The sequence below is a fragment of the Aotus nancymaae genome, unplaced genomic scaffold, assembly GCF_030222135.1.
Source record: "Aotus nancymaae isolate 86718 unplaced genomic scaffold, 86718_ANA_hifiasm-v0.15.2.pri h1tg000002l, whole genome shotgun sequence".
NCBI lineage: Eukaryota > Metazoa > Chordata > Mammalia > Primates > Aotidae > Aotus > Aotus nancymaae.
In genome coordinates this window covers 49820552-49835200 of record NW_026988413.1, presented here as the reverse complement: position 1 = coordinate 49835200, position 14649 = coordinate 49820552, and the positions used below count along the sequence as shown (strand labels likewise).

General features: G+C 37.9%; 1 protein-coding gene across 33 annotated transcripts in view; it reads right to left on the bottom strand.

Moving 5' to 3' along the window:
- The window catches only part of NRCAM (neuronal cell adhesion molecule), a 321862-nt gene that overhangs the window by 289382 nt on the left and 17831 nt on the right, over positions 1-14649 (bottom strand). For 9 of the 33 annotated variants that reach the window (XM_064374428.1, XM_012455766.3, XM_012455751.3 and 6 more), the window contains exon 1: positions 4113-4212. The exons of 17 other annotated variants lie outside the window; for them this stretch is intronic. The gene's annotated coding sequence lies outside the window, so the exon portion shown is untranslated. Of the gene's footprint in view, positions 1-4112; positions 4214-14649 lie in introns of those variants that run through there. 7 more of the 33 variants (XM_021673244.2, XM_064374448.1, XM_064374470.1 and 4 more) reach the window with 3 other exon arrangements.

Below are 14649 nucleotides of genomic sequence, written 5' to 3'. Positions count from 1 at the left end.
CAGTATATGTGAAATATGAATTACATTAGTGTATTAGTTTCGATTCATCTGCAGCCTTTCTCAAGCAGGATTCCACTTACCTCTGAGAGAATTAAGCTCTGGGAAAATTATTTGCATGATTATTTTCTCAATCCTCTCAAGAATAGTACATAGCTAGTGCATAGATAAGAAGTTAATTCATTACATTCAATTAATGCCTTAGGACATTAGAGTTCAGTAAAGTCTTCCCCCAACCCCTCAATTTCATGGAAACTTTTTGCAAGCATGTGCACATGAGCAATTTTCTGGGCTGAGATGTCATAGCTTTCATCGGATTTTTTTTAAAGATTATGACACTAGAAGAATCACATTGCTAGAATATTAGAAAGATTATAAGAAAATATGATGGTAATGGAAGAGAGTAACTCAAAGGGAAACATTAAAAGAGAAAGTTTTATCTTCCCAACTTTTGTTTCATAGACATTTCCAAATTCATTTTTATGATTTTCTCCCTATATACATGGAGATTGAGACTCTGCACAATAATAAATCCCAAAGATTTATCTCCTATGACTCTGCAAAGTGGGAATCTGGCCCCAGAGGAGGTGATACATGTGCAGTGTTTTAAATCAGTGGGTTTTATTTGTGGTGATTTGGGAGGGCTTTCAGGTTCAAAATTATAGTGTGTCCATTTTCCTCACAATCTATTATAAGTTTATCAAGATACAAAAATATATCCCAACAACTTTGCTGCCTCAAATAATTGTTCCTGCCTTTATAGTTCTTACACATATTTTAAACATACTCTCATCCACCTAATAGATCCAAATTCAAGGTTATAAAGTAAATTACAAAATGGCAGCCACCAAAACACCTAAAACTATCACATTGACCTGTCTGGCTCTGCAGACGATATTGATAAGTCATGTGTTGTTAATATTATCATGACAGATTAACTGTTGACACTGTACATTGCCTAGGTGCATCGTGAACAGAAATGGCTGGAGAGTACATGGTTCACACATCAGACAGAAGTCCAATTACTAAGGAAAGCCTCAGAGACTTCCCCTCAAGAGGGCTCTGCATTCTGTTACTGTTACTATTGCTTCTGGCTTTCTTTCAAGTCTAGAGCAACTTGCCTAAACTGCTGTCTCATTTATGAAAAAGGAATTTTTTAAATGTGTATCACAAAAAGATGACACTAAAGCATTAATTATTTTACAAAATGAATTCAGATTTTCAAAAGAGTACAGTGAATGACTCCAGGCATGCCTGAAGCAGGACTGATTATGTCTGTGTGACTAAGAAAATAGCTACATCTCTGTCATAAGAACTAGACGTGAAGGAGAATGTGCTTATGTGTCTAATTTTATGTTCATTTATGAGCTGCAACTATACAACTCTTTCACGTATTAGTGTTTCTTATAAATGTATATGCACCCCTCTCCTCCAAAACTCTAGATGTTATGTGGAGACAATAAAACATACCTTCTTCACTACTGTGCTCTAGGCACAAGGCTTAAACAGACTGAGCACTTGATACTTCCCCTTTAATTGTCCAAAATAACTTGCTAAACAAATGCCTTCGTAATTCATAAAGCATTCAAATGCATGATACCCATAGGGAAATCCATTTTACTCTGACCAGATGAAGCCTGCACCATTTTTCTTTCTCTGAGCAGAAACCTCATTCAGGATAAGGCTGAAGCCCATCCCCTTATAAAACAAGAAGGTCTAAGATGGGGGTGAAAAGCCAGCTACATTGATCAGAGGAGGCCCTGACTTCTTTTCCCCATCAACAGATTAAGACCACCTGTCATTTGGTCTGAACAAAGGGCATACAAGCATATCTTATTAAACAAGCAAAACATGTAATTTTTGTCACAATCCGAAATAAATACTTTGGTATTATTTGCAGTTTTAAAAATATCTATAAAACCAGACTTCAAAGGTCATAAATATCGAATGAAGTGCGTCCGCAACAACGTGCAAAACACTGTGTGAGATGTTCAGATGATACATGCATCCTGCTTACAGCTGGCAGTTTACTATTCCCCGAACAATGCTTTCATCATCTTAGTTATTTAATCAAAGTCTGTCATTGTTCTCCATTGTGCAGTGGGGTACCCACTTTTGACTAAGGAGGTTTGTCACAATTTGATCCACTTTACTCATCCAATCCACTTCTCCATATTCCGGCACCAAAGCTCTGCTCCACTCAAGCCAGTATTCCTTACTGTTCCCCAAACAGGTCTTTCCTCTAGAATTCCCTCTCTCCAGGTTCCTCACTCCAAATCCTAGGGCACCTGAAGGCCCATCTCCATTTCTTTTTCTTCCACGAAGGCTTCTCAACCCTTGCCACCTCCAGGGATTACTCCCTTCCCCAAAGACCCGTGGAACGCATAGTCTCTTCTCCCAAACCTAAGGCTTAATGAATGAACAACACAGGCAGATATAATTGTTTCCGGTGTGCTAGTCCTCACTCCTCAACTGCGTGAGTTCCTAGAAAGCGAACACTCCCTGTGCCTCTGACAAGGCAGCTGTAATTGAATAAATAATAGATAAATTGCCTCACCCATGTTTTTACTGACCAAAAACATGTATTCTTGAGTTTAGTGGTTCTCAAACTTGAGCTTGGATCAGAATCACCTGGAGGGCTTGCTTAAAGCAGATTGCTGGGTGCCACCTCCAGAGTTTTTGATTCAGTAAGTCTGGGATAGGGCCTAAGAATTTGCGAGACTACCAAGTTTCCAGATGATACAGATGGTGCTGGTTTTGGGGCCACATTTAAGAACTTCTAGTATGACTCACTCACTTGAGCAGAAGACTCTAAGTGGCAGGAAAAAGAATATAGTATAATATACTGGGAAAAGCACAGGGCAGAAAGACAGAAGAATTCGCTTCTGGGCTTGTCCTCTTACTAGCCACTACCTGGCCTTGGCAAGTCATGGTTTTAGTTTACTTTCTCATGTGTGAAGTTAGAACAATACTGTCTACCAAACTGCCTAAGACTGTTGTCAGAATCTAGTGGGATCAAATGAGATTAGTAAGGAACAAATATATATGAAAGCAACTTGTACGTTACTTTACAAATGTGCCTGGCACATTACAGGTGTTTCATAAATATTTATTGAATTTAATTATTGTTCCACCCAAGATTTCAACTTTAAGTTTCCTGAGACATAGATTTGTTCTTCAGTACAATTCTACTGGTTGGAGAGATACTTTTATGAAGATTACCAATTACAAGTACCACCAATTTTACCTTTAAAAAAAAGAAATTTATTTATCATTCTACCATACTTCACTAAAAATAGCTAAATTCTACCATATTCTCTGCTTACATATAAGTACTTCAGAAAAGAGATCAGAACCTTGAAATCCTTTACTCAAAAGAAGAGATGACCATTAATAGAAAAATCTTGCCAATTCTTTGTCTAGAAATTATTGGCTGGCAAATGAAAGTGATTTTTTTTTTTTAAAGTAAAGAGCAAATCCAAGAAACCCTACCAAATACAGTTATTTCAATCTTGCTCTTGATTCGTTGTCCTTAACTATTTTACTGCTGTATCTTATTTTGAGTGATTAATCATCAATCAAATTTCAAGGCTCCCCTGTGGCCTCATAACCTGCCAATTAGGAAAATGAAATGTCTCCTTTGCCACAGCTAAGATCCATGACCTTCCAAAGTATGTATAATAAAAAGGGGTCATGGGTCATTAATGACAAATGGGCTTTGTGATGGATGACTAAAACCAGAGAAAGGACAAGATAAAGCAAAAGGAGAAGCATTTTAGAACTTCATAGAAATAGAAAGGATATAAAAATCTAGAAGTATCTTCAATGACATTAGTCATAACACCATGCTATTCATTATATTATACATACAAAAGCCATTCATAGTTTTTCTACACACTGTTGAAAAAAGAAAAAGTGGCCTTTCAGTATATTTTTGGCTGAAAAAAGAAAAATAAAAAAACACAGCTAGCATGGTGAAAAAAATTAAATATCCTCTATCAATTGTGCCTAAATATATTAATGAAAGTATATAGATTTTGGCATTTTTGCCCTCTTTTTTCCTCCACGATACATATTTTAACATTCTAATGAAGAGGAAAAGCAAGTAGACCAACCTGCTGCCTCAAGGAGTAGAGAGCCAGGGCTTTGCACAAGTGACCTTTCCGCTTGTGAGAAGACAACACGTTTCTGGATTGCCAGAAACTGAGCTGAAGCAAGTCCAGGCTGGGAAGAAGAGCAGGAAATCAGTTTGGAAAACATTAAATACAAAATACTTCTTTAAATATATCTAGTGGCTAGAACACAAGTGAATACAGACAATTTCTCAATCATCCAAAATAATTAGTTACGCACACACACATACCTCTTTGCCTTTGAATATTCTGATCTCTCTGCCTAAGATGCCCTTTTACCCCCTTTCAGTCTGGCAAACTTCTAATTATTTTTCAACAGCCAGGTCAAAAACCACTTCCTCTGTGATTATTTTAACAACTTTCCTAGGAAGAGGTAGCAATGGCTACCTCTGTTCTTTAATAGCATTTTATAGCTGCTGAAACTCCAGCACCCAACCTGTACTGCACTGCAAGGTTCTACTTGCAGGTTCCGTAGAACCTGCAAATCCGTAAGGCATTTGAACTGAAAATCCGTAGGCCCAGGTGCATGGATCATTGAGGTGTCTCCTAGTGTATTCATTAGGATAATTTATGCTTGTCATATGTATGTTTGCTGAATGAATAAAGCAACAATACTAATATTTGCCACCATCTTTCACTTTTTCAGGGCATTCTGACTTATCACCTCATTTTATCTCCATAATAGTCCTGAGAAGAAAGGGCAGCATTGTTTATGTCAACAGGGAAAATGGAGCTCAGAGAGCTTGACTTGCCCAAGGTCATGTTATTTCATGGCAGACTGAACTCCAGCCAAAGCCTCCTCCTATCTCTTTGTCCAATGCTCTTTCCACTAGTCTGTGCTACTTCCACTGCCACAGGGTCTGATCATGCTGCCAACATCAGCACCCTCCCTGCCATTACATACATCTTGTGTTTGGGAAATCTAGGCCTTGCGTGGCACTGTGGCAAAGCCTGCAGCAACTCCTCAACAATCGAGTACTGTCTTTAGTTTTGATCATGACTCATAATTCCTATCAAAAAGCAGAGCACAACAAAGGCATCAAAGTCACAGTTTTGGCTGGGTGTGGTGGCTCCTAGCACTCTGGGAGGCTCAGGTGGGAGGATAACTTGAGCTCAGAAGTTCAAGACCAGCCTAGGCAACATGGTAAGACCTCGTCTCTACAAAAAGTACAACAGTTAGCCAAGCACAGTGACATGCGCCTGTAGTCCCAGCTACTTAGGTGGCTGATGTGGGAAAATCACTGGATCTTGGGAGGTCCAGGCTGCGGTGAGCTAGGATCATCCCCCTGCACTCCAGCCTGAGAAACAGAGCGAGACCCTGTCTCAAACAAATAAACAAAAATACACATGCTATATATTTTTAAAAGCATAACCCAAAATGGGACAAGGCAGTATTTCCAAAAGTTAGTCTTAAAAGATTTGTTCAGGGTCAAATATGCTAGCCAAGCCAAAAGGTAGAGGCAAGGGTAACTTGGCTTTTGTGAGTCAAGCTGTTTTAAGTACCTGTCACTTCTTTTCTCAACCTGTCAAAGTTTTCAAGTTATCAGATGGGTGCAAGTTCCAAAGGTTAGCAGCAGAGGGAAGAACACAGGCAAGAGGAAGTACTGCTAAAAAGGTATTCAGGATTTTAGTGGATAGACACTTGTGTCAGAAGTTGGATTTGTTTGGATCACTGTTTTGCATGAGTTGTACTTACAGAATGTTTACCGTCCCAACCACTAAATCTTTATCCTATGCATTATGTCAACTATTCTACAAGCTTTAAAAGAGAATAAGGAATAAATAAAAGGTTAATGTCATTGATCCTTTAATATGGATTACTTAAAATGCAACTAATGGCAATTACTGGCTATTTCCACTGAATCTTCAGAGACAAAATTAGAAGCCTGTAAATTATGCCAAATAGCATGTTCTTAATCAAAGCATTGGTATAACAAGACTATGGATTTCTACGAAACAGTAAGCAAGTGGTAAGGCACATCTCTGCTCCAAAAGTAAGTGGCTAGCTGGAACAATGGAGGATTCTCAAAGTTATCAAAAACCCAGTAAATGGAAGTGTTGAAAATTTATTTACATACTTTGAGTATTTAGTATGCACACTGAAGGGGAAATTGAAGTGTTCTCTCACACTGAAATACAGACATGGGGGGATAAAAAGAAGCAGAAAAACTGGTCTCAGCTGGGCACAATGGCTCACATCTGTGATCCCAGCACTACAGGAGACCGAGGAGGGCAGATCACTTGGGGTCAGGAGTTCGAGACCAAACTGGCTAATATGTGAAACCCCACCTCTACCAAAAAATATAAAAATCAGCAAAGTATAGTGGCACACATCTGTAGTCCCAGCTACTAGGGAGGCTGAGGCAGGAGGATGGCTTGAACCTGAGAGGCAGAAGTTGCAGTGAGCTGAGATCACACCACTGCACTCCAGCCTGGGTGACAGAGTGAGACTCTGTCAAGAAAAGAAAAAGAAGACAGAGTGAGACTCTGTCAAGAAAATAAAAAGAAAAGAAAAGAGAGAGAGAGAGAAATGGAGTCTGTCCATTTTGTGTTTCAGCCCAAAGATAAAATGATTTCAACCAAATGTTTCCTGAAGTACCCATAAGCAGGCCTAATCATACTTGGAGCAAGAGTGCAAATGGAGGCTCTCTTTGTTCCCACCCATCTCAGTCCTGCACCATTAGGAGCCTTGTGCTTCTGTGTGTAGAATCCCAGCCTGAAGGTCCAAGCTTTCCAAGTATTGTCTTCCATATCCCCCAACTCCCAATACCTCAAGACTGCACCCCACCGCAACAACCCAGCTACCTCCTAGCTACCCCTCCAGCCTATGTGTGTACATACGTGTATCAGTCAGTCTTCTGAGACCCATTCAGGTCTTGGATATTGGCTCTGGCTCTAAGACAGGGAATCCCAGGGTCTCTAGTACCTGGATCAAGGATTAGAAAATTGCTACCCAAAGTGTGGGTTGGGAGACCAGCAGCACTGTCATCACCTGAGAGTTTATTAGACATGAACCTCCTGTTGAAATGTGATCCCCAAATTGGGGGATTATTGGCCCCCAATACTGAAAATGAGTACATGCCAGCAACATGCTTCTTGTACAGCCTGCAGAACCGTGAGCCAAATAAATCTCTTTACTTTATAAATTACCCAGCCTAGGGTATTCCTTTGTAGCAACACAAAATGGACTAAGACATCACGTATGCGTCTCAAATTTATTCCTAGGCCCATCCATTCGGAAAAATGAGCCTTCATAGACATACAGTGTTATGAAGAGGATTTCTGCCATAATGGAGTGAGGAAGTTGACAAATACTCTCCCTAGAAAGCCATCATCCAACTGGACAAAACTGTCAAAAAAATAACCATTTGAGTGCTCTGAAAATTGACCAAAGACATTCAAAAATCTGGACAGCATTTATTTATGACAACTATTGAACTCAGGGTCAGAACAGTGAGTCTGTGGCAGTAATTTTGCCTGGATCTGCTCCCATCCTACAACACCCATCTCTGTCTGGCTCTGTCATTAGGTAATTCACTTAACCAGGAAGGACAGACTGTGAAAAACAGCAGCTCCACTGCACCTGCCAAAGGAGGTTCACTTGATTAGAGCATTCACAGTTAAAGTTTTTACTGGAAAGCAAATAGGAACACCAGCAGTTTGGATAGCCTGAGACTGTTGTCCTGTTTGGGGCAAACAAAAAACGAGTGGATCAATCAGAGATTTATCAGGGAGTTCCAGTAGGTAAACCAAATACAGAAAGCTAGAAAAAGTGCTTCATATATACTGAGTTGACCAGGGCTATACAAATGTGTAGAAGAGACCTCAGGGGCCTAAGTCACCTACGTACCCGTGGCCAATGGAATGTACATACACACACACACACACACACACACACACACAACACAAGAACAACTGAATGTAAGAGCTGGGAGAAGACTTGAAAATGGCATAAAGTTTGAACACATTCTTCAACCACACACAAATCCATCAGTAGAGAGTGGAAGGAAGCCTTATTGGCTGTAGGTATTTGAACCCAACTTCAGGTCAAATTGACTGACTACTAAACTATGCAGACACAGGAGCAAACCTTAAAAAACCAGGCTATTTTATTTTAATTAAAGAAAAAACTGAGTGGAGACATCAGCAGTTGCACATTACAGGGGAGACATGCCACAGATTTACTACAAACAAGTTACTAAACAAACAATAATAACAGCTACAAATTTCTCAGGGTAAAGAAAGGCAGAAACCACAGTTGTTACTACATGTCAGTATTCAATAATAACAATAATAAAAATTATCAGACAAGTAAAGCAAAAGGAAGTGTGACTCATCCATGGTAGGGAAAAAAAAAAAAAAACTATCAGTAGAAAATGTCCCTAAGCACTCCTAAACAGCCTTAGCAAAGACTTCTAATCAGCTATTATATCAGAAACTAAAGAAAACCATGTTTAAAAATTAAAGGAAAATATGATGCCAATTTCTAATTAATAGAGAATCTCAATTTAAAAAAAAAGAATGAGAAATTTTGGAGTTGAAAACATCAATACCTGAAATGAAAATTTCACTACAGGCATTCATAGCAAATTTGAGAAGGCAGAAGAAGAAATTAGTGAACTAGAAAATAGATCAACAGAAATTACCTAATTTGAAAAACACAGAGGAAAAAGGATTAAGAAAAACAAGCAGAGTCTCAGAAACCCATGGGACATCAAGCACACCAAATAAGTACAATGGTATTTCCAAAAGCAGAAGAGACAGGGAGCAAAGGGAGTCGAAAAATATTTGACAAATAATAGCTGAAAATCTCCCAAACTTGATGAAGCATACTAATATACAGATCTAAGAAGTCCCACAAACTCTAGTCAGGAACAATAGACACTGGGTCTGGGCTGAGAGTGGGGGCTGAGAGGAGAAAGAGGAAAAGAAAAAATAACTAATGGGTACTATACAGCTTATGGGTGTACATACTTGTACTAGCTTATGGGTATAAATACTTGCAGCAGTTGGTCTTTTTTTCTATTTATTTTTTATGTTTTTATTTAATCAGAACTCTTGAGCCAAGCAGTCAGTCTTCTGAGATCCATAGAGATCACACTATAGGCTAGAGCTTAACTCCTGAGGGATGAAGTAATCTGTACTATAAACCCCTGTGACACGAGTTTACCTCTAAAATAAACCTGCACATGTACTGCAGACTTAAACTAAAACTCTAGTAAGATAAACACAGAGATCTGCATCTAGGCACATCAAAGTCAAACTGTTCAAATAAAAGGCATAGTCAATCTTGAAAGCAGCAAGATATTATGTGTCAATTAAAAATAAAACTTAAGGCTGGGTGTGGTGGCTCATGCCTGTAATCCCAACACTTTGGGAGGCCAAGGCGGGCGAATCACCTGAGGTCAGGAATTCGAGACCAGCCAGGTCAACATGGTGAAACTCCGTCTCTACTAAAAATACAAAAATTAGCCAGGCATGGTGGTGTGCACCTGTAGTCCCAGCTACTTAGGAGGCTGAGGCAGAGAGAATTGCTTGAACTGGGGAGGCAGAGGTTGCAGTGAGCCGAGATCAGACCACTGCTCTACAACCAGAATAACAGAGCTAGACGCCAAAACAAAAATAAAGAAGTAAATCTTAAAAAAAGATTCAACCAAGACACCATATGCCTGCTGATGGTGGCCATATCACCTGTAAATTCATCTCGTTAAAAAAAAAAAAAAAAAAACAGAACATGAACATAATAAAACCTTCAGTTTCATCCATAAATCCCCTGGAAAAATGGATGCTGGACTAAAATGTCATGTGATATCATAGGATTGCAATACTTAAAATCTAAACTGTAGTAAATTCTGCAAGGCAAACAACCCCATTTCTTTAAGAAATAATTTACTCACACACTTATACCACCCTTCCTCTCTCCCAATCTTCAATCACAGAACAGATGGCTTAAAGAGATTTAAAAGATTCTTCAGAAGCAGACCAACCAGTTATAAAGTGTAAGTTTTATAAAGATTCTGAATGAGATGTAATGTAAAACCAAGAAACATATAAACTTGACATAAATGAGAGAGTTTTAATATTGATTAGATATTCTAATATAGGAATAATTTATTTTTAATTTTATGATAATAATGTGTATATGTTCCAAAGAGCTGTGGCCTTTAAGAGATACTAAAATATTTACAGATAAAGTTATATGCCTTCAGGAATGGGTTGCTGGTTAATTCCTTGGGAATGGAATCTAGATTCTTTATCAGTTTCCATTTATTGAAACAGGGTAATGAATACAGGGGAGCTGATTTTCTATTCTCTCTGCTTTTGCAGATTTTTTTTAATTGCACTTTAGGTTTTGGGGTACATGTGAAGGACATGCAAGATTGTTGCATAGGTACACACATGGCAGTGTGATTTGCTGCCTTCCTCTCCATCACCTATATCTGGCATTTCCCCCCATGCTATCTCTCCCTAACTCCCCACCCCCTGCTGTCCCTCCCCTATTTCCCCCCAACAGACCCCAGTGTGTGATGCTCCCCTCCCTGTGTCCATGTGTTCTCATTGTTCAACACCCACCTATGAGTGAGAACATGCGGTGTTTGATTTTCTGTTCTTGTGTCAGTTTGCTGAGAATTATGTTTTCCAGGTTCATCCATGTCCCTACAAAGGACATGAACTCATCGTTTTTTATGGCTGCATAATATTCCATGGTGTATATGTGCCACATTTTCCCTGTCCAGTCTATCATCGATGGACATTTGGGTTGGTTCCAGGTCTTTACTATTGTAAACAGTGCTGTAATGAACATTCGTGGCTTTTGAAGATTTTTAAAAGTTTTTATAACAAAATTTTAGTAAAAATAGTATATTCAGCTCACTATTCACATCAAAATGCTTAAAAAATAAAACACTACAAATACTTTTTAAAAAGCAGCAAGAAAAAAATGACACCACCAATAGTGAAACAACAATCCAAGTAATTAATGACCTCTTATCAAAAACAATGGAGGCAACCCTTACTTACACTGTTGGTGGGAATGCAAATTAACACATCTGCTATGTAGAACAGTTTGGAGGTTCCTCACAAAGCTAAAAAGAGAGCTACTATAAGATCTACCAATCCCACTGCTGGGTATATACCCAAAAGAAAGGAAATCAGTATACTGAAGAGATACCTGCACCGTCACATTTACTGTAGCACTATTCACAATAGCCAAGACTTGGAGGCAAACTAAGTGTCCACCAACAGATGAATGGATAAAGAAAATGTTGTACTTATACACAATGGAGTACTATTCAGCCATGAAAAAGGATGAGATCCTGTCATTTGCAACAACATGGGTGGAACTGAAGGCAATTATGTTAAGTGAAATAAGCCAGGCACAGAAAGACAAACATCACATGTTCTCAACTATATGTGGGATTTAAAAAGTCAAAACAATTGAACTTATGGACATAGAAAGTAGAAGGATGGTTATCAGAGGCTGGGAAGGGTGGGAGTTGGGGGGAATGGGTAGCAGGGAGGTGGAGATAGTTAATGAGTACAAAAAAAAAGTCAGAAAGAACGAATAAGACTTATTTGATAGCACAGAAGAATGAATATATTCAATAATAATTTAATTGTATATCTTAAAATAACTAAAAGAGTATAATTAGACTGTAACACAAAGGATAAATGCTTGAGGGCATAGATGTTCCATTTTCCATGACAGGATTATTACACATTGCATACCTGTATCAAAACACCTCATGTAACTCATAAATATACACATGTACTATGTAGCCACAAAAATAAAAAGTTTAAAATTTAAAAACAAAACAAAAAACAATGGAGGCCTGAAGGCAGTATAATAAAATAATCAAACTTCTGAAAGAAAGAAAAAAAATCTGTCAATCAAGACTACATCTCACAGCTATCCTTCCAAAACAAAGCAAAAAAACAAACAAACAAAAAACACACACACATTTCCATGTAAACAAAGATTTTATAAAGCAATACTTAGATCACTAAATAGAGTATTCATACATATGTAAATGTAATATAAATGACAATAACAGAATAAAAGAGTAGGGGAGGAAAAGGAGATGTACTGAAGCTTGTATATTTTATTAGAAGTTAGTATTATTCTGAAGTAGAATACAGTAAGATGCATATTGTAATGACTAGAGTAACCATTCAAAAATAGTTCAAGGAAAAAAAAATTACTGAAACCAACTCAAGAACACATGGAAAATCTAAATAGGCCTCTAAGAATTAAAAAAAAAAAAAAATTAAGAATTTAAAATATTCCCAAAAGAAAAATTCAGGCCCAGATGGCTCCACTGGTAAATTCTATTCTTCCACCAACTTTTTCAAAAAATAGAAGAGAAAACACTTCCCAACACAGTCTATAAGGCCAGTTTTACTCTGGTAACAAAATCAGATCAGGGCATTACAAGACCAGAAAACTACATATCATTATCCCTAAGGAACACAGAAGCAAATATCCTAAAATACTAACAATCTGAATTCAGCAGCACATAAAGAGGACTGTACAATCTGACCAAGTTGTATGTATTGCAGAAGCTTGTTTTAATATCAAAAAATCAATACAATATACTATATTAATAGAATAAATGACAAAAACACATTATAATCCCTTTTGAGTTCACATTATAGTTTTAACAGACACAGAAAATGTATTTAATAAAATCCCATTCAGGATAAAAATTCTCAACAAGCTAGAAGAGAAGTAAATTATTTAATTTACTTCTCAATTAAATAAAGGACTTCTATTAAAAATCTAGAGCTAACATACCTAATATGAAAGACTGAAAGTTTTCCCCCTAAGATGGGGAACAAGGTAAGGATGTCCACTCTTACCACTTCTATTCAACACTGTATTGGAGCTTCTAGTTAGTACAAAAAGGAACATAAAAATCAATGGCATTGAAATTGGAAGAAAGAGACAAAACTGCCTTTATTCAGAGATGATACAATGTAGGAAATCCTGAGTAGTCCATTCTTAAAAACTACTAGAATCGATAAACAAGTATAGCAAGATATAGGATGTAAGATCAATTTTCTTTCTACACATCACTAACAAATCATCTAAAATGACATGAAGGAAATAATTCCATCATGATAGCACCACAAAAAAATACTTTAAAGTAAATTTAACAAAAAATTACAAGATTTGTACATCAAAAATTCAAAGCATTGCTAAGAGAAAACTAAGAAAATCTAAATAGACATTAAATGTTATGAATTGGAAGATTTGATATTAAGAAGGCAATTCTTCCCAAACTGATCTATTGGTTTAATGCACTTCCTATCAAAATCTAAGCTTTTTTTTTTTTCATGAAATTAACAAGTTGATCTTAAAGTATATATGGAAAACTCTTAGGAGAAAACATGTGAGTAACTTTTGTGAACTTGAGTGAGGAGATAAATTCTTAGATATAACACCAAAAGCACAAGCAACAAAAGAAAAAACAATTACATTGGACTTAACAAAATGAAAAACTTTTTTGCTTCAAAGGGATATCAAGAAAGTAAAAACCCAAAAAATAGGAGTAAAACCCACAAAATAGAAGAAAACATTTGTAAACCATGTATTTGATAAGGAACTTGTATCTAGAATATATTTTTACAAAACAAACTCGATAATCAGAAGATAAATAACCTGTTCTAAAAACTGGCAAAACATTTAGACATTTCACTGAAGAAGATATACCAAAAGCTCTGAGAACATGCTCCACGTTATTAGTCATTAGGGAAGTGCAAGTAAAATTACCATGAAATACCACTCCGCCGCCACTAGCATGGCCATATTAAAAAAAGCAAGTAGGGCGTGGTGGCTTGCACCTGTAATCCCAACACTTTGGGAGGCTGAGATGGGTGTATTACCTGAGGTCAGGAGTTCAAGACCAGCCTGACCAACATGGTGAAATCCCACCTCTATTAAAAATACAAAATTAGCCAGGCATGGTGGTGCATGCCTGCAATCCCAGCTACTTAGAAGGCTGAGGTAGAATTGCTTGAACCCAGGAGGCAGAGGTTGCGGTGTGCCGAGATTGCGCCACTGCACTACAACTCGGGCGACAGGGCGAGACTCTGTCTCAAAACAAAAAACAGCCAGGCATAGTGGCTCACACCTGTAATCCCAGAACTTTGGGAGGCTGAGGCGGGAGGATCACGAGGTCAGAAGTTCGAGACCAGTCTGGCCAATATAGTGAAACGCCATCTCTACTAAAAATACAAAATATTAGCCAGGTGTGGTGATGTGTCCCTGTAATCCCAGCTACTTGAGAGGCTGAGGCAGGAGAATCTCAGGAACCCGGGAGGTGGAGGTTGCAGTGAGCCAAGATTGCGCCACTGCACTCCAGCCCGGGTGACAGTACAAGACTCTGTCTCAAAAAAAAAAAAAAAAAGAAAAGACAGGCAATACCAAAGGTTGGCAAGGATGACAGGAAACTGGAACCCTTATGCATTCCGGGTTGGGAAAGTAAAATGATACAGCCACTTTAAAAAACAGTTTGGC